Genomic DNA, 21,376 nt, shown 5'->3' with positions numbered 1-21,376 from the left:
TATGAAGTGTTAGGCGCTTAGAAGTTGCAAATAAAATAAAAATAAAGAAAATAGGAACAAGATAAATTTAAAATTAAAGAATAAGAAAAGAAAATATATATTATCTAAAATTTTTATTTTGCTTATTCGTATACTTTTTACCTTCTTCACTGTTTTGCAAAAATATAATAATAACAATGTTTTGGGTATGCTCAAATGTTTGCAAACTGGCAAGCTGTCAGCCAGTTCGCAAACATTTGGATATACTTAAAACATTGTTGAATTGACTAACTGGTAAAAAAAGTTTAAAAATTGGAAAATTATTTTCTGGCGTTGTCTAGTAGTTGAACTGGTTCAGCCGGATGAATCTCACCCAGATGATAAAGATTTCAGCTCTTTTTCTTCACAAAAAAGAAAGAGATAAAAAAGTTGATGAAATGTGGATCTTTAAAATATGAGCAGAATGGTAAATATTATTTTATTTATTTGGATAACCAGCAGCTATAATTATCTTTTATATATATAACTAAACAAATAAGCCAATTACAGGTTTTCACAAGTAGCATCACAGTGAGTTAAAAAAGATTCTCGAACATAAAATGAATAGTAATTAAATGTAAATTCAGAAGAAAAGAAAAAATACTACGAATTATTTCGAAAGCAAACGCCGTACGTCATTAAGATTATTTGCAAATAAATCTATATTAAATTATTTATTTATTACATTAATTTATAAAGTGTGTAAAGTGGTCATAAGCCCTGTAAATGTCTAGACTTCCATATTCCCTTCTCAAAAAGGTTTTTGTCTCCGTCGCAACAAATTTAGATCATAATAATTATATCCTTTACTTATAAAAAAAAATTGGCACTGAACTGAACTGAATTACATACTAAGTTCTCCAAAACATTTATTTTACACTTTATATACATATATAATTTATATAGATATAAGGGCGGGCATATTGCCTTACGGCAATTTCTTTCTACCTACCCAAACCGTTCAGTTATAGAAAATCACAAGTACATGGACATTTTTTAACAAAATGCAATTTCGTATAATTTAGAAAAAAATTACACTTGTAATTTTATACGAAAATTATTGAGAAAAATTAAGTTAACATTGTTGATATTTAAAAGGAATATTTATAACTTTATTTTATCGAGAAGAAAAGACCACTTTAGAAGATAGATACGGGAATTCATTTACAGTATCGACGCTCTTTTTTTAAATATATTTATAATTATATTTTCAACATATATATATATATCTTTGTTAATATTAAGGTTAAAAATTTGGTAAATATATAGTATTTATATTTAACATTTAATCCCCTGTCTCCTTTTTCAACTATTTCTCACACAACATAAAATATTTTATAACCTAATCAGCGCATGTATGTGGGTTTTACATATTGGTTTAATTTGTGTCCTGACGAAGAGACGGGTACGAATTGAAACCGGTAGATATAGAAAAGACCGTAAGTGGTTTTATACAAATATTGAATAACATTTGATAAATGTTGAGAATTGAAATATACATTTTTTAAAATCATTTTCCACCATATTTCTGTAACCAACGTCAGCTTGTTATGTTTTCTAATCGCGTTGGTTCGACTCTGTTCTTCAAACACGAGATATAGGTAGAACATTACTAAAACGTCAATCGCCACGCGCGTTATCTTACTTCTGTACACAAATAAAGTTCAGAAAGGTGTAGTAAGAATTGTCAATACGCGTTACGAGTGTTTTGACAGCCACCCGGTAAGCTCACGTAATATAACTGTAAAACAAGACACTTAAAAAAAACACCGTACTTCCATATACCAATAATATCACCAAAAGAGTAAATAATTTAGTTTATTGTGATAACAGTTTATTCAGAAAAACGGTTCATATTGCATATCGAAGTGTTTGTCCATTATTAGATTAAATAGGAATTACATTAAGAGTGTAGAGAATAACCTCAATTTGGCCTGTCGAGCTTTCTTGCAGCTATTTTGAAAACTGAAACGCTTAGGTCCAAATAATTATCTAACAACACTTTTAATTTAATGGGCTCAGTTATCAAAGATTAGGAGCATCGGATGATTTAAAAAAAATAAAATCGTGATTACAACCATGAATCAAAATTAAGTATTATTTACACATTTATTGTGTAGAAGTGGTATCCAACAAATGAACGCAGTTATGCAGATAGCATCTAGTCCGCAATTTAAAAAAAAGAGATATTGGTGTTTTCGGGTGCAGTAAGGTCAATTCCATGTTCTGCTAAAAACAGCCAGACCGCTTTCACACAAAAAACTGTTATAATCACATTCTGAAAATAGTGTCAATCACAAAAACTGCATTTCTCAATTTGCAGAAAAACCCATAGCACTAGAAAAATCTTACGATACGGTAACCTAGCCGGACCGAAGGGGGGGATTCGAATCCCCCATAGACCAATTCGGTCAATTTCACTTTATGTACATAAACATTTGGCAAACTAACAAAAACTAATACAATATTCGAATTAGTAAAATATGTTTACGCGAAAACATGAATAAATTATTGCACGGCCATAAACACTTCCAACGTTTTATTCTCTTGATGTCATATACAAAGAGGCGCTGGGGTCGTTTGGTCCCCCCGTTCGGATCATGTGTAATTTTTGGATGCTTAGTAAGGGAAACGTTAAAAATCGTTAAAACTGTTTAAATACATAATTCGTTTCATGTTTGTAATATAAAAAAAAAAATTAATGTATTCATTGCTTATCATTTGTGGAAGTCAAAAGCATTCCAACTGTTGTGCAGATTTGATTTGTCTCCCTTTTCACAAAGGTGCCATTATCTCAATTTCACTTTTTTATGGCTGGCTGCTTTCTGCATAACTACGTTTAAATGTCCCTCGTGAATACCAGTTACGGAGCGCCCATTCTGTCGGTCCAATTGTGACCGCTTTCTCCGACAAACCCGGTGTTATTTTTTAAATGGTCCGTGTCATATTGGCTTTTAAAGCTTCAATAGTTGTTGGTTTATTTTCATAGACCATAGACAACGGTGATATAAAAAAAAACTTGTAATTAGTTTGACAAGAGACAGTGCTACCAATCGAAAGTTCTAACACGACAAAATATCACCAGTTACTTTGTCTCTGTTCTTCTGATTATGTATAGTGTATGAGAATATACAGCTCTATAATTTTAAAAACAGCATTTTTTTTTAACATCCGCTCGCAAGTGGGGACACCCAAGACATGTCCACCACCACACCTCCAAGACGCTTGTTATAGGAGGTTGCTGCGTCTGTTTGCGAACTTCAATGTAAGTTATAACGTCAAACCACCTTATATCTAATCTATTCATAATATATTGAGTATTTCTTGGTGGAACTGCATTTTTAATTATAATAATAAAAATACGTAAATAGTTTTATTACACTTTTATTTATAAATTTCTACCAGTGACCGGGTTTCGTCGTGACCGACATCGTCAGACTGGTGGGAGACTAAACAAATTTCTATGTTATATACAAGTGCAAGCAGGGGTTGTTAATCATGATTTTATATAACTATGGAAATAAAAGAGTTTGAATTAAAATCATTTAAGTGTAAGGTAATAAAAATTTTAAAAATACAAGTTTAGTTAGAATTTATAAATAAAAGTGGAATAAAACTATAAACGTATTTTTATTATTATAATCTATATTCCTCAAAACTCAGGAATTTAGTGTTTTAAGATTTGATAAGGTGCCAGGATTCGCATTTATGAAAAAAATAGTGGTTAAATGTATAAATTTAATAAATGTATGTAGTTATCTAGAATTTTCAAAATAACATTGACAAAACAAGTGTTTATTCGCTTCGGTAGATTTTCTAAATTTTTTTTTTTCTTATTTGTTTCAGATGTAACAAGGATTTTAAAGTGTTTTTAAAATCAGCTTTTGTAGCAGAACGGATTAAAGGTAAAAGCTTTTTTGTTTAATTGAATACTATCGTACTTATTTATAATGCTGAAGCCTTAAATTCCAATTTTATAACATTGCATTTTGGTAATTATTTACTTAATTTACATTATTAATTCTACCCAAAATGTTATTTATTCAATTATAATTTGTAAAAAACTATTGTAATAATTTTAAAGTTGCTGGATTTCCACTCGTCTATGCACTTTATAGCACAAAGACAATGAGGAACTACATCCATACGGGAAATTGAATACAAAAAATGTCTTCTTGCGTGCGGTAAAAATTACAACATTAAATTATAAGGAAAAGTTTCTTGAAAATGTACGAAAAAAATAATCAAAAATATTTTGATAAAAACTCACTAATTTGAACGATGCCGACCTCACTAGCTCATATGAACCAACCAATGATATGAGAGCGGTAATAATTTTGAATTCTCCATCCTTACCTCTGTTTTGGTATTTTCTAATTTTGGTAATTTCTTAATAAAGATACCAGTCTCGAAGATGTCGCGAAAGCGATGAAACCGGTCACTGGATATTCCAAATGTGTGGATCAAAGTATCACTCGTCTTTTATTTCTTTAATAAATTTCTCTAATTATTTGCCACTACCTAAGTTATCCAAAATGCTCATTTAAATACTTGATGCGTATTTTAAAACACGCATTTTTCTCTTGTACTAAGTAGTTTTCCATTTTTTCTCTTAAACTATTATTTGGAATTTTTATTTTTAATCGGAATTCTGTCTTGGGGAGGAACTCACCAGTCATGCGCTAATAGAATTTACAATCTTCAGAAAAGACTTCTCAAGATAATGATTGAAAATGAAGAAGTCAAAAAGATTTACAAAAAAGATGACACAATCTCATTTAAGCATTGTGTGGTACTTCCGGTGAAGAAACTTTACCACTTGAAGCTAAATAAAGCATTTTTATGGGGAAAAAACCCTGCTCAGTCACCAACATGAAACAAGATCGATAACAGCTATGAAACTGGTAGAGTCTAGAGCACAAAACTTCTATGGAAGCTGGACGACAGAATATATTGTACCAAAGATATTTAATAAGCTTCCTGCTGAGGTAAAGAACTCTACCAGTTTGCAGCAAAGAAGCAAACGGTTGAAGGATTTCCTCATCAAGAATCAAAACTTCAAAGTGCAAAGTTGTGTTAATCCAGTCCAAATATATTTGTGTTGTTTAATTTTAACGCTGGTATTTTTTTGTTGTTTATTTTTGTGTTTATTTGATATTTTGTGATAATTTACTAATTTACTTAGATTTTGTTTACTTTTGTACCTTGATTTGAATAAATAACAAAATAAAAAAAACACACCCACTCAACTTCATATTCACACACTTTTACGCTCACACAAACACACTAATCTACACACCCAACGCCTAAAACATATTTACACACACAAAGTAACCGATTTACGTATATTTCGTGTATTTCTGTGGATATCTGCCATTGGTTTTGTTCTCCTTGTATTTTTTGTTATATTTTTTAATTGTTGATTTAACAGTAAATAAAACTAAATATTTTTATAAAGTCATTATTCAGACTGTGCTATTTTTCGCATTGCAATAAAAAACATCAATCGATCGCTTACATCAAAGAGTTTTTATTTTTCTCACGATATTCACATTGTGTTAATAAAAACTTATGAAGTAATAATTTCAACTTTAATCTGTTTCTCTGTGAGTGATGTACTCGTTGTAATTCCTTCAATAGACCTAAATAGACTATCACGAATCTCTTTAATGGACCATGATCCAACCAACCTATTGAGACATCAGATTAAATACTTAGTAACGAATCGACGCCAGACGCCAGAGTCGTCCACTCCTATTTGGGGATTATAGGCACTAGAACACTCAAATACAATTCTACAAGTGTAACCTTTGATATATTGGATGAATAGGGGTTAATTATTCCTGACCTATATACATATTTTCAAATATGTCAAATATTTCAGTTAAATAATTAAGTATCAGTTTTAAAATCAAAAACATTTCTCACTCTGCGGCATGAGTTTTAAAAAAAATAAAAAAATTCATATAATTACATAATTGAAAGATATTTTCTTTTCTGTATAATCCACTTTTACATTTTTTTAATGTTATAGCTGTTACTTTCCAAAAAACAGACTAGCTCTTGTGGTTGGAGAGTGACTTACCCTGTTATATTTATTTAGTAATTTTAAATTATATTATTTCGAAAATACATGAGAAAAAAAAAATACGAAATTAAAAGAAAAGCTCTTATACTAATTAAGATAGAAAGCTGTTTTTACTCGGGTTCAAAAAAAATCTTTGAGTTAATTGGGGAGATTATTGTAATTTTTTATTCCTTTAAAAACAAAACTGTTTTGACGATGACGTGTGTGGAATTTGCGAATTTTTATATTATTTTGGTATCTGAGTGACTTATTTATCTCAAATTCGTTTATTTTTTCCTCTTTGTAAATATAATATAATTTATTTCGTAAATAGTGTCTACTGTATGAACTTTAAATAATTTATAAAGATTTTCCGCGTTAAATTTATTGCATTCAACGCATACATTATTTATAACGTATTTAATATAAACTTTAAAAAATAATTGTAATAAAACAATGCATATAGTGTGTTCCCTATCGAACAGAAATGAATATTTAAGACAAACAGGGACAAAGGTTTTCACGGTCACTGTTATTAATATGTTTCTTTTTTGGGTGATACCGTGTGTGTTGGATTTGTTTCAACGTTTCGGCTACCATTGCAGGAGCCATCTTCAGAACCACTCAGTTTAACCTGACATATCAAAGTAAGGGTGTACAAGATATTAAATATTATCCAGAAATATTGCAACCATCGTCTCCTTAAACTTGGGTTTATAGTTATATCATTAGAATAGTCAAAGTCCGCTCTCAGTTTATAATTATAATTACGTGTTATGTTTTTAAAGATATTCCCGACTTGTGAAAATACCCTATTGAAAAGTAAAAGGGAACTCGTACAGTTCTTTTTTTTTTGATATGTCATAATGAGGGTTATAACACTTTTGCTCTGAATTTGTTTGGGCATTTACCTACTTGTTCTCATTTAACCCTTTGCGAACGAAAAACAACTAAAACTGAGGTGTACTAGACTAGTATACTCATATCTGTAGCAATACCTTTCGCCCGCTCTCGAAGAGTAGAATTTTCCGTATTACTCCTTCGGGATGTGAACGGGAGGCGATGTCTGAGTCTCTTACCCATTCGGCTAAGTGAAAACGCTTCGCTAATTCCGCGAAAAGCTTACAGTTCGGAATGAATAAATGAAATTTGCGGTTAGCACAGCAAAGTTCGCGTCGGAAGGGGTTGCGTTAGGTTTACGTAGGTTCAGTTTACGTTAGGTTATGTTATGTTGGGTTAGGTTAGGTTAGGTTATGTTTAGGATTCACTAACCCATATTATACAAACACTTTTCTTAATGTGTTTTAAACCACTCAGAAATTCCTTGGATCCCGTTAAGCTGCTGAAACTGACAAACTTATCTTTCAGTGAAAATTGTGTTCACACGCGATATTATTAATTTATTTGGAATTTTTACAGCTATTACGGTGTGATGGTCTGCTATCATTGTTGCATGATCAATTTCTTTCACAACTGACATTTAAAGCGCGTCCTTGTAACCTATCAGGTTGACAAGATGTCAATCCTACAATTGGTAAATTGACAGTTACGAAACGGACATGAAACATTATTCTTATAGACTAAACGGCTCTTGAACAAAGTGCACTTGGTGCATTACGATAGTGACCCAGCCCACGATAACAAAGAAACGTTTAATGATATATCGATGTTTATCCAATAGAGGCGTCAAAACCTAATATTTGTACGATATTTTGTCGGTAATATTTTTTGTAACAAATTAACATTTAAAATGCACGTTTAAAAACACAATTTTTAATCTTATACTTAGTTTCTAAAATAAAAACTTATTTTATTTCTAATTCTTAATATTTTATATTTTTGACACTTGTGCCATAATATTTACACACATTGCCAACCTCATTCCATTATAACACCCACTCACCCACCTTCTCACACACTTGCACTCACACTAACACACTAGCATGTATTGTACGAGTATTTCATGTAATTCTATGGATATCTGTCATTGGATTTATTCTTTGAATATTTTATTTGTTTTTTTTTTTTACATGTATTACTGTTGATATCTCCAATAAATAAAATGAATAAATAAACATAATTAGTTAGCTGGGACTTAATGTATCTAACCGGGAACGATACTTTTTTAACATCATCATCATTCCCTTTCCGCATTTAATGGTGGATAGGGCACTGCATAGTACGCCAATCGCAGCGTATCTTGATCATTTGTGCTTCATAAAGGTAAGATGATCAGTCTTACACTTCGTGTACCAGTCCAGGGACTATGCAATATTATGTTGTGAAGACAACCTTTTAATAAACATTTCAACACAACAACAAATGTGTACTATATAAATCTATAAAGGCACTGCCGGTTCGTGAAATTCTGTGGCTCTGTATCATTTTGGAACAAAGAAAAGGTGATATATTTGAAAATTTATTGGAACATGGTTTTTACACAAGATTCACACTAAATGAAGGTTTAGTGATTCCAAAGGCAAGCAACAAATACGGGAAAAGAACTCTAAAATATGTGGTTCCAGTTATGTTCAATTTGTTACCAAACAATCTTAGAAATGGCACTACCAAAAGTGACAAGGGCAAAATAATAGACTGGCTATTCGATCAGGAGTTTGTATATTAACAAAATTAAATATTTGTTAATATAAATATATATAACCCAGAACTTATAATTATGTAATATTCTCATGGATATTTATGTGTGTATATACTGTATATGTATGTTCATATGTATGTATGTGTATATATGTATGTATGGATATGTATGTGTGCATGTACGGGTATATATATTTATGGATATGGATAAGGATATGAAATAGATATAGACTTAGATATAGATATAGATATGAAAATGTTAAGAAATATTTTTTTAATAAAATGCTTTGTGCCTGTTAAATATGTACACACTTCTGTTTAAAATTTTAGTACTCCGGTTTTATATTTATTTTTTATCTTATAATTTACTTATTTTTTGCTTTTTTAAAATTTTTTCTAAATAATTTTTTTAAAACATAAATTATATGTACTTTTTTTTGCTCCTTATATTTAAGTTAGTAGTAATTATTATTATACAATTGTGTGGTGTTATCACATGATCTAATGTAAAGGATCTTTACCGACAAGCCATATTAATTGGCCTGGTGAGTCCTGTAAAAAAAATTTTTTTTTTTAAATAATAAAATTGTAAGTAAATAATAAATAAATAAATAAATAAATATATCACCCAAGTCAGGAATCGAACCCGAGACTTTTCACATGGTAGGCAAACGCGCTGACCAATGCACCACGAGGCCAACTAAATATATTTAGTAATTTTAAACTATTTTTTCTATTTTAATCTCATATTGTCTGTGTAATTTTATTGACAAACGTTTATCAATCGCTTTTCCCTAACATGGTTACATTGACAAATATTTTATCGTCTAAATAATTTTACCGACAAAGGTTTATAAATCGCTTTCATTCTATATGATTGCATCGATAAACACCGATAAATATTTTACTATCCGTATGAGTATGTCGATAAACTTTTTTTTAAATTTATATGATTTTACAAAAAATTTCGATAAATCTATTACTATCCGTAGGATTTAGTCAACAAAAGTCAATAAATCTCTTCATGTCCCTTTTATTTTAACGACGAACATCGATACATATCTTGCCGTTTGTTTGTAATGCTAGCCCCGATGCCATCACCTCAGCTGACCGCGGCTAGATATTGTAGATAGTATCAGATTTCATCGCATATGCCCAATGGCGTCTGATAAATGTGTTGTTAAATATTCTAACATGTTCCTTCTGGCAGATTCATCTCGGAATGTTTATTTCACACGGTGGAACAAAAAATATAGCTAGAAATTTCTGTCTTAAAAAAAGTGCTTTTTAAATTATTTTTTTTGAATATGTATTTTTCAACCCATACGGATTGACAATATATTTATTCTTGGGTGATGATACCGTGTGTGTTGTTTTTTATTCATACTCTGTTGTTGATAATAATATTTTTTACATCTTTTGAAAAGTTTGTTTGAGTCTTTCGTTTAGTTTTGTCTGGTTGTTTTTTGTATGATTTCAGTCCCTGGTTTATTAGTCTCGACTGTCCTTGTCTTGTTTTAGTAGGTTGTATATGATATTTATCTGATATTCTCGTATTGTGTCCGTGTTTAATACAATTTGTTTCAAGTTTTAGTTCTTCGTCTACAATAACATTAGTTTTTATTTTTTTATTAAAAATTTTCATAAAAGGTACATGTTTTTTTTCAAATTCCATACATTTCTACTTTTACACATCTAGTAAATGTTATCACTGTAACTCTCTAAAAAGAGACTATCTCTTGTGCTTGGAGAGTATCTTACACTGTTTTAGTTGTTTATTTATGAGAGTTTATATAATTTTAAATACAAGTACATGAGAAAAAAATAAAAACATAGGAAATATAAAGAAAAAACATTAAACAATAATACACTCATACTAATTAAAATTTATTGTCGTTTTTACACGTGTTCAAAAAATTTCTTTAGAGGCACTGGACTGGCATCTCAAACTTCATGTAACAAAAATGATCAAGGTACGCCACGGTGTGTGTACCAATGCGGTGCCTTATGCACCGATAGATGCGGAAAAGGAATGATAGTGCGAACTGAAATGAAAGAATAGAGGGAAAAGATTTACATTTATTTATTAATATATATTTTTTTGATAGTTTTTGGTTCATTGAGAAGATTATTATAATTTGTTTCACCTTTGAAGACAAAGCTATTTTGACCGTGACTTGTGTGGAATTTAGGAATTTCAATATTATGTTGGTATCTGAGTGACTTGTTCATCTCAAATTCTTTTTTTTTCTTTTTTATATATTTGTATAATAGAATTTATTTTATAAAGAGTGTCTACTGTATGAACCTTAAATATATTTTCCGTATTTAATGTTGAGGGTTGAGTTTATTAGAAACATTTGGATAATTAATTAATTATGTATTTAAAAAAAGTGTTCTAAACAATCCGATTTTTTTAATTTAGATTGCAAAGAAATAATTTACTAAAAATAGTATTTTACAAATAATGAATATTACGAAAAAATCGTTATTTAAATTACTGTGGTACTCCACTTCTAAACAAGATCCACGTCTTGTTCTATTAGAGGAACAGAAACGTTTAGTATAAAATGTAAAAATAGCGTATGTAAGTAAGTATATGTATATAATAAATGTAATTGCTAAGCTTTTTTCATTAAATAAAAAAAACACCATAAAACTATTTCTGCTCCACCGTGTAGCGGTTGTAAATATCTTATTTATTTTAATTTCTTCATTATCATAGAAAAACTCATGTACTAATATTAATTTTATCGATGAGTAAATCAGGTTTTGTGAGTATTTTGAATTTATTTAATATTTTGTTCACAAAATTAACATTCGTTGCCTGCGTCGATGAACTAGAAATTGGATTTTAATACATTGCTGTTTTATTTATAAATATTTTTATTGCGGAAAAAAAAGTAAGTATTAATAAAATTTGAATGAAACATTGTTATAGCCGAGATGGGGATTGAAAACACGATCAGATGATGCGTAATCCCGCGCCCTCTTGCATATGAGAAAAGGTCATTGAATGCGCATTCCTGTGTAATGTCCAGTGGTACAATTTGGGTGATAATATAGTTCTTATTCTTAGTTGTGGGGGTCAGTGCTATGCAAGCTCCAATCCATGTTCATTTTAGCAAGGTGTTTGTTCAGTCTGCAGTGCTCTAGTGATAACCCTTACATGATTTCGAGTGAGCTTTATTAGGTCAAAAGCAAAACTTTGCGAGTACCCTTTTATAATCTCTTTGAATTCTGGGGTGAACCTAGACATTTGAATCCCTCGCAAAAATCCTTATTCAATACATAATATTTAAGGAACTTAACCTTATATTTAAATCATGAAAAAAAACTTCAAAAAAGAACTTGTGAAAAGACCAACAAATTAGTTAATAGTGTATTCTTTACTATTTTGCAAAAAAAAATATATTTGATAGTGAATAGCATATTCACCGTACACTGCGCAAAATCGCGAGCAGCTTTGGCTGCTTTATTCCTCGATTGAACGTGAACAAAAAAAGTGTCGAAAATTGTGTTTTTCGTCTACACGATATTTCATTTCGAAGACTTGTAATCAAATAAAATTATTTATAAGATAAAAGCAAAATATAATGGAGAACAGGAAATTTTCTTTCAATCTACTTTTATTAATATTATTTATTAATAAACGACCTTTACAATTGTTTTGTTCTCACGATAAACGGTAAACAATGTCATTATTTTCAATCCCGAATTGATTTTTATGCTAGAAAACCTGTCAACTATTGTTATTTTTTTAGTATTCTGTTTTGTACTATCATACAAATATTTTTTTTTATCTAAAGATGCTAGTCTCGAAGATATCGCTAAAACGAATAAACTAAATCTAATTAAATCTAATTAAATACAGACACAGCGGTCTACAATGCAAAAAAATAATATGCGCACATTCGATTTTAAATAATTAAGACCATAAAAATGATGATTTCAAAATTCCGTTTGGTATAGAAAACATGCCTTATTATTAACATATTACAACAGAGATGAAGAACATTTAAGAAAAGGTAGTATAGACGTCTAGACATCTTCAGGTCTTATGACCTGTCAATGGCTTGTTTAAGTGGCCATTTTACACATTGTGTAACATTCTCCATTCTGCCCATATTTGAACATCTATATTCCTTCAATTATTTCATCTGTTGATGTTTGTGAAATTAAAGAGCTGAAACCTTTATTTGTACGGGGGTTGAATCCCCAGGGAGTTGAATCCAGTCCTTGTCTACAAAAATTTGGACAAACTCAAAATATTTTTGAGTCCTTATTATTTAAACATTTAATCAAAAAAGTTTTACATTTAAAATATGTATATATGTTGATTTTATTTTTACATTATTTACGTAACGTTTCTACCTCTTTATTGGAGCAAGATTCGCGTGTTTAAAGAGAAAGTTCGTTCATCAATTTTTCTCACAGTATTTTTCTGGAATTTGATTTTTATAAAACGTATGTTTTATTACAAGAATTGATGATACATACAGCATGGGAAAAGAGGATGGAATGGGTTTCACATGACCTTTTAGTTGAGCGTTGAATTTTCAATAATTTTTATTTCGGAAGGAAATTTATTAAAATTATTGTTCCCGCGAAGGAATTGTATTTTTTTTCTGCAAATTAATTTTAAAGGCTTTTAAATTTATCTTATTCTTCTTTTTCCTTCTTGCGGTGCCTTGTCAGGTCCCCCTGACGTTGGCAATCACTACAGCGAAAGCATCTCGGTCCTGCGCTACTCTTGTATTCCGCAGCCAGAACAACTGCTTATTGGATGTGCCATAGTTATTCCCGGGAAAAGATGACCAGACTGGTTTCCCGTTGCCTTCTCTAGTGGATTATTCTGTCGGGGTTACCTTTCCTTAGCTAATTGGTTCTGGGTTGGAGGCGCCAGAAACTCGCCTTTCATCATCTCGTTATCTGCTGTGATTACACCCTCATGAGTGTTATTCCATTACCCAGGGATCGCGACGTGGACGCCAACAAACTGGACCGGTCAGTAGTGTTGCCGGTGGAATGCAACTGTGCGTGTACAGCATTTTAAAGAATCACACGCTCCAGCAAGATGTGACTCTGCGACAGTTTAAATCTATAAATTAAAACTTATAACATTAGAAATCAAACACTGATTTGAGTCTACTGAACACTTTCTGAATACTTATTCATACGAATTCCATTACATGTTGAAAGCAAATGGCGTAAACTTAATATACTCGAACAATTGTAAATTAAAAAAGATCTAAATAATCCTAATTTTAAAATAATAAATGATCAACCTAACCTAATATCTTCACCACTATTAAACATATTTAAATAGACTGTTTAACTTCACTTTGTTCCTTTTTGTACACGCTTATATAACGCGTAATTAATAGATGAATCATGTTACAATTGGATTTATATATTTTGATAAGAAATTCTTAAAAATAGAAATATTGTTTAATAATACATTTATGTTTATATAAATTTCCTCATAATATTTCAATCATGTTTTGAAATTAAAATGAACAGCAACCTATTATAATATTATTGATATTTTTTCGACAGAAATTAGCTAAATTTACAAAACTATAAAGCTTCATTAATTATCTCACAATACATACCTGTATGTCAATAAATACTAACTTTGTTTTATTTTTCCCGAAATTCAAATATAAATACCTAAATTCCCCATTACCTATTAAACACTTAGCCTCGCCCTTAACTATTGGTTTTTCCCTCAATTATGATTAATGTACATGCATGCTATAGTTCATAAGATTATTTTCATTTTCTACTTTAGTACCTTGAATTATATAACTATATAAGGACATTCAATCTATATAATCTTCACATTCGTTTGAAAATGCCCTAACAAGGCGAAACAATTGTCACAAAGTTTTTATTTTTATATTTGTAAAAATAAAATAAAGTGTTCAGTAGACTCAAATCAGTGTTTGATTTCTAATATTATAAGTTTAAATATGGAGTTCTACAAAATAAACACCAAATCAATCAATCTATAAATTAAGTATATTTTATTTTAATTTTCTTGCTAGTGTTGTGGACTCGGGAATTGAAGGTCCAAGATGTAAATATTACTGTAGTACATCTCGATTCCTAGGTTTCCAGCACTAGTTATTTAAGACTTTTGAGGAAATATTGAGTAAAATCGTAATTTCACTGCAATATTTCATAGTGGCTGGAGAAGCACCCAGAACGAAGCGAACTTCGTACCTCTGATTCGGAATCTGTAACATTACCACAGGACCACAACCCGACAAAAAATAACCGTATTTTACAAAACCTTGTCTTGACAATAGTTTTTTTCTCATTCTTCTAAATTTGTTCAAGTGTTATATTGGAGCGGACAGTTCGTGTACAATATTGGAAACAAAATAAATTACTAATATAAAACAAAGTTCGCCGCAGTAAAGCAGTTTCCCCAGCAGACGTTACTTGCTGTTTGTTTTAAAAAATACAAAAGTGGAATGTATGAGCGGACTAATGGCATTTTAATTATTCCAGGAAAGCTTTTTACTTTTCCAGAATTCGGAATTCCAACCCTGGAACGAGTAACAGAATATTTTAGTGATTTAACACGTTCGTTAGCCAGGCCTGTCTAAATTAGACACCCGACTTTGTTTTTTTATAGATATTTCCCTTGCACTGAAATAATTATGCTAAAAATAATCACAATAAGGAAAAATCACGTACTACGAATTCCGATAAAAAATATGAAATGGATTTAAAATAATTAATTTTATTTTCAAAACCAATCAGGGTATTGTGGAGAAATGTTTTCATATATAACTTTTAAGAAGAAAATATAAAAAAAGATGTCACTAGAAAAACGCGGCATGTTTGGCATTGATAGTGGTGCATATAGATTCGTGACGATGTTTTATAAAAAATTGAAAGGTTTGGAACAAAGTTGAAAATGAACATGAATCGTGACGTATTAGGGGCATGGCCAATGCAATCATTTGATTTTTGCGGGAATTCAGAATTCCAAGTTTAAAAATATTTTTCTTGCTACTAATAAATTTGACAGTATTTCATAGACCCTTATTACTTTGAAAATATTTTATAAAAAATGATATTTTCCATTCTGTGTTATGTGTGAAAAATAAACTAAATTCGGACGAGCTTCTTTAAATGTATTCTTCTTTCTTAAAATGTTATTGCTGATTTACGTGATAACTCTACCTATGTCCATGTTTGAATACCCACATTGCCTTATTCAATACTTTCATTCATCGATTTTTAATCAATTGAAGATCTGAATTTGTAATGCCAAGAATTTGGTCATATATTTTACTTGCATCATAAAATACGTAGATAATATTTAAAAATATGCTTAAATGACACTTCGGACGATGATCGATGGTCCTAGATATTGGATGAGTGGATCAAGCCAAATAGGTAAAATTTGTGTACTGTTTATGACATTTGGTCTACAGGTCTTTATGAATCAGTAATGTTTTATATGATTATTTTAGTTTATATTACTTACTATGTTAACGATAATTATGTTTATTAGAATTATTACGCGTTTATTTTGTTACTATGTTAACTTTGTTAAATAAATCATTCAAGGCATGTTTCACTTATTGTAAAATGTTTCCCTTGGTACGGGACACCCCAGTGAGGTAACATTACTATGTGTAAAAAAAGAATACAAACATTGTAAAAGTATAAATAAAAAAAAAATTAAAAACTCGTATTGAAAATATAATTTATCAGTACCTTCGAACCAATGTGTGCCAACTTTCAATTCAGGCCCAATAAAATTATACCAACACGAAGGTAATTCCATTTCGTTCCAAGTTCATTTTCGGTTCTGTTTTCTTCGAAAGAAATAATACCGAAACGTAATTTAAATTAGGAAATATTATTAACATTTAAAGCATTAACTTTGTAGTCAAACGTCTAATATTATCACTTTTAAATTCGAATATAATTGACAAAATTAGTTGCCTATGAATGTTTCAATTTTAATCCCTCATTTTTGCATGTGTAATGTGTATTAATTACAAAGCACCGGGACGTGCTTTTTTTTTTGCACAATAAATGAAGGGTTAAATATTTGTTTTTACACTTCTAGAATGTTGCGTAGTACCTGGACTTGCACCTGAAGCGTAAGACTGATCATCTGGCCTACTGGATTTTTTCCTAAGAGCAGCAATCAAGTCGAAATCACTCGACCAGGGTTCTAATTATATTTTTCACACGTAACTTTATTATTCATCAGCCTAGACTTTTTATTCAACAGCCTAGAATTTTCAAGGCACTCTCTTAATACCCATTTACAATTCCTCTTTCTTTTCTAACTCATATAGTGTCCATGCGGCTCGATTGTGGAATCATCTCCCATCCACCATCAAAGATGTTACTACATTATCTCTGTTTAAATCACGTCTGAAAAAACATCTCCTTTCTCTTCCTTAATCTCTCCTCCTTTCCTCCATCCTCTTTTTTCCCTTTTCCCATTGAGTAAGTTTTTATGTAAGGTAATTTATAAACAAATACGTTGATTTATTTTCATAAATCTTTAGCTTTTTAATCTTTTTTTCTATGGAATATGTTCTGTAACTTGAATTATAAAAATAAAACTTTTATTTTATTGGTTGCTTTGAAGAAATTGCCATTTGGCAATAAGCCCGCTAATGTACAAATGACATTATGTACAAAAAGTTAAATAAATAAATAAATAGACACAGAGGAATTATAAGTCTTATGATTTACTAAATTATTTAAATTTTGAAGGACATTTTTAACGATTTTGTAGACCAGAGAGATCAAAAACTTTTCGTTTATTTTTGAAAACACATTACCTTAATATTGCGTTGATAAAATGGCTTCTATTATTGTAGGGGTGACGTGCGTTTTCTTTGAAATTGTAAAATGAATTGATGTAACCAGTAGAAGAATACTCATTGTCTATTATAGTCATACTGTAAACTGTAACCTGTAACATATCGAGACATAAACGGGTACTTATTTGAATACGTGCATGTTATTCATACATATTTTTGATGAATGGTTAAAGAAAGAGATAAGTCGTAATACCCATACATGCAGCGTTGTCAACCTCCATTTAAAATCGGTAAATTTAGAAAAATAAATTAAACCGTTTACATTCGACTGTTAATTCAGAAACAGTTTATACATTTTCAGTTTCTTGTGGAAAATGGCTGCGATTTTGCCACTCTTCTCTAGCAACTTATTTTACTGTTTTGTTAGGAAACGGTTTGCCAACCAACTGTGCCACTGTCTTTTTAGTATTTGTAATAATATAATAAAAAACGTAAGTTAACTCATTTTAATAGCTGGCAGTTAAAGTTCGTGGCAAAAATATGGATAGTGGACCAATTGAAACAATTAGTAAAGGATATCATTTACAATGTTTTGTGTGCAATACCCAAATCAGCGGGTATACATTAAAACATTATAAAAATATACATTATATAAAAAAAATATAATTAGATACAAGTTTCCCTAGTAAGAAAGGTAATTAGAAAAAGAGTGTAGTTAGGGTAAAAAAAATATTATAATACCATAAAGATCAATCTTTATTCTATAGTTTTATAATTCCGTGTGCATTTTAATTATTGTATGAATCGTGTTACTTACATAAGTCAAACATGATTCGTATTTAATTGTGACTGTAAGCACCTCAATCCTAAATCTCCCCATATATTTATCTTAGAAACACATTACTATACAAAATTTAATTTAATATTCCCGAGCAGTTTTTGGTAAAAAAAAAACTTAGCAAAAAACTCAACCAGCAAAAAATAACATAGATTTTATTAACATAGATTTTATTAATAATATTACATACTATTAATAAAATCTATTTGATAAACAGTACATGTTATTTTAAAATCTATACAAATCTACTTTTATACTTCTAGAAAATGTTATAACTGTTACGCTTTAAAAAAATAAAATAACTCTTGTGCGTGGAGAGTGACTTACACTGTTATAATTATTTATTTGTAAGAATTTATTTATGTAATTTAGAATAAACGAGTAAATGAGAAAAAAAAACTCAAAGGATATAAAAGGAAAAATAGAAAATAATAATAAATTCGTACCAATTAAATTTGAAAGCAATTTTTATACTTGTTCAAAAAATTTCTTTATGTTAACTTTGAATTTATTTATTGATATATTAGTTTTAATAGTTTTTAGTTCATGGGGAGATTATTGTAATTTTTGACACCTTTGAAAACAAAGCTTTTTTGACCATGACTAGTGTGGAATTTGGGGATTTTAATATTATTTTGGTATCAGAGTTCATCACAAATTCTTTTATTTTTTCTTCTTTTAAAATTTTAAGATTCAAATTTAAATAAAAACATGTTCTTTTGTATCTATATTAACAATTGATTTTTATCGCAATAGGCACTTTTTTAAATCTTGTAATTTTTCAACTTGGGACTTATATCGTTCTTTATCCCTACCAGTGATTTGTCCGCTTATCTATGGAGCCATTCTATTATGTCATATTCCTTTCACAGATAAATTGTTTATTACACGAGGCCGGGAATCGCTTGTGCCCTAAACAGGTACAAGACCGTTCGGGCCCAAAACAGCTTCGGCCAATCCTCCAAAATGTCCAATCAAAACTTCAGATGACTCCAATCAAAAGTTCGATGTTTTGAATCTTTCGCCACGTGGGTTAAGGTTGGTGATTTTTTCTCGCTAACTTTCGGCATCTTCAAACCGGTTCCGTTACGCTAGATTTCTAGTTACGAAATATCATGTTGAAGTATAGAGCTTAAATCACCTGATTAAACCATTATTTTTCATGGTAAAATAATTTTCACTCTTTAGATTTTATCTTAAAAAAATACCGGACACTTAATAGAAACATTTTATATTTATATCGATATTCGATTTCGAAGCTTTTATAATTAAAAAATATTTCTTACATTTCTTCGGGAACTAGAAATGAACCAAAGACTCCACGACATCGAAAAAAATAATTTCGTATAGTTTTTGACGCAACAACAACAACAAACCATCACGCAGATTCCTCGTAAGGTAGGCAGAGAGGATAGAACGCCATATCACTCTGCCTTTGCATACAGACCTCGCATCATCTACATCCTGAGGAGAATATTGGGTAAAATGTGGTTCGATTTTATAACAAACATTGAAGTCCGAGAACAGACGTGGCAGCCTGCTATAACGAGCATCGCTATTTTTGCGTTCAGAATAGCACCCCTGGAAGGCCGTCGATGACGATCTTTCGACTTTATTCGGCGGAACTAAGGGGTACTGGATTGACGAGGCTGGAGGCGAAAGTTCTGGCTGGCGATAGGGTCTTCCGGAGGTAACTGGTGATATCCACATGCTCTATTTAGGAACGGATGTGAAAAAAATAATATTGCCCTATAATGATTATTGCAAACTCCTAGATTTAATAAATATTAATATACTAATACGTAGAACTAGACAAAATAGTCTATATTATTGTCACCCTTCTCAAACCAACTATCTTTGTCACTCACCAATACCGCGTATACACAGACTAGGAAACGAATGTACCTCTCATTTCGACATTTTTAACCGAGTCTCTGTGAAGAAAACCATCTCTTTATAAATATTTTATGATGTTCTTTAGTTAATTAACGAATAATTTGCAACTTATGCTTATGATCTGGTGTTTATTCATTTTATATTTTTTATACCTTTTGAATGCTGACATACATACACATATATATATATAAATATGCCATATATTTATGTATATATATTACTTGTCATTTTTCTTTTTCTTTTTATACCCATGTTTTAATATTGTTTTTAAATTTTTGTATATATAACTAACTCATTATTTTGTGTATATTATATTGTAAAAGGCACTTGTACCGTATAACAAATAATATAATTGTACGAATGTCACAGATTGTTTCGCACGACATCGCTATGTGTATTAATAAAAATATCGAAAAAAAAAAAATTGCTTTGTAATAAAGTTTCTAAAACATCTCTGGTCAAAAATTCACTTGGTCACATTTTTATAAACATAAAATCGATGTTCATAATAGTGATTTATAGTCATTTAAAAATTTACATAAATATATCTGTAAATCACATGAACACGTTAAATTTTCATCTCGCCTGCTTTAAAATATTAACTATTCCGAATTTCGGTATCAATATTGCTATTATACATCTCTTATAAATCATATCAGGTACAGTTTATCATGGACTGGATTATACTTAACGGCGCGCGGCAGTGTATTAAAATTTTATAGGCTAATGAAAATAAATAGATTGAATTAATGAAGGATATAAATATAAGTTCATCAGATTAACTGCGGTAATATTGCTTAATTTTCTTGGCTATTTTATTTATTTTTTAATTTATTGGTATTCTAGGGTGTAACAAAACATAAAATTATAATTTATAGAACATATCTGCATCGTGAAAATGGTAGTTTTCGAGATCCTAATCACTTTAAACTCGTTTAATAAACACGAAAATACGTTTTATTTATAATAGAATTTTATGAAAAATTTCTTGTTCATAAAATTTTATGGAATCTCGTAAATCGCTTTTATGTTATTTACGATCATGTTCCTTTGATACAGTTTAGTGCCTTGTGCATCATAAGTTGCAGATAAAAGGCAAAATCAATCAAACGAGTAAACGTTTTTTTTATTAACGCATAATTTTAATCT

The 21,376-nt window shown here is 30.0% G+C and overlaps 1 protein-coding gene across 2 annotated transcripts in view; it reads left to right on the top strand.

The window, feature by feature from the left end:
- Positions 1–21,376, top strand: part of pxb (putative Hedgehog signaling attenuator pxb) — a 630,755-nt gene that overhangs the window by 144,882 nt on the left and 464,497 nt on the right. For both annotated transcript variants that reach the window (XM_088242536.1, XM_088242535.1), the window contains exon 2: positions 3,865–3,923. The gene's annotated coding sequence lies outside the window, so the exon portion shown is untranslated. The remainder of the gene's footprint in view (positions 1–3,864; positions 3,924–21,376) is intronic.

The sequence above is a fragment of the Micrasema longulum genome, unplaced genomic scaffold (genome assembly GCF_059751315.1).
Source record: "Micrasema longulum isolate JH-2025_06_02 unplaced genomic scaffold, ASM5975131v1 h1tg000141l, whole genome shotgun sequence".
NCBI classification, from domain to species: Eukaryota; Metazoa; Arthropoda; class Insecta; order Trichoptera; family Brachycentridae; genus Micrasema; species Micrasema longulum.
This window is presented reverse-complemented; position numbering and strand designations above follow the sequence as displayed.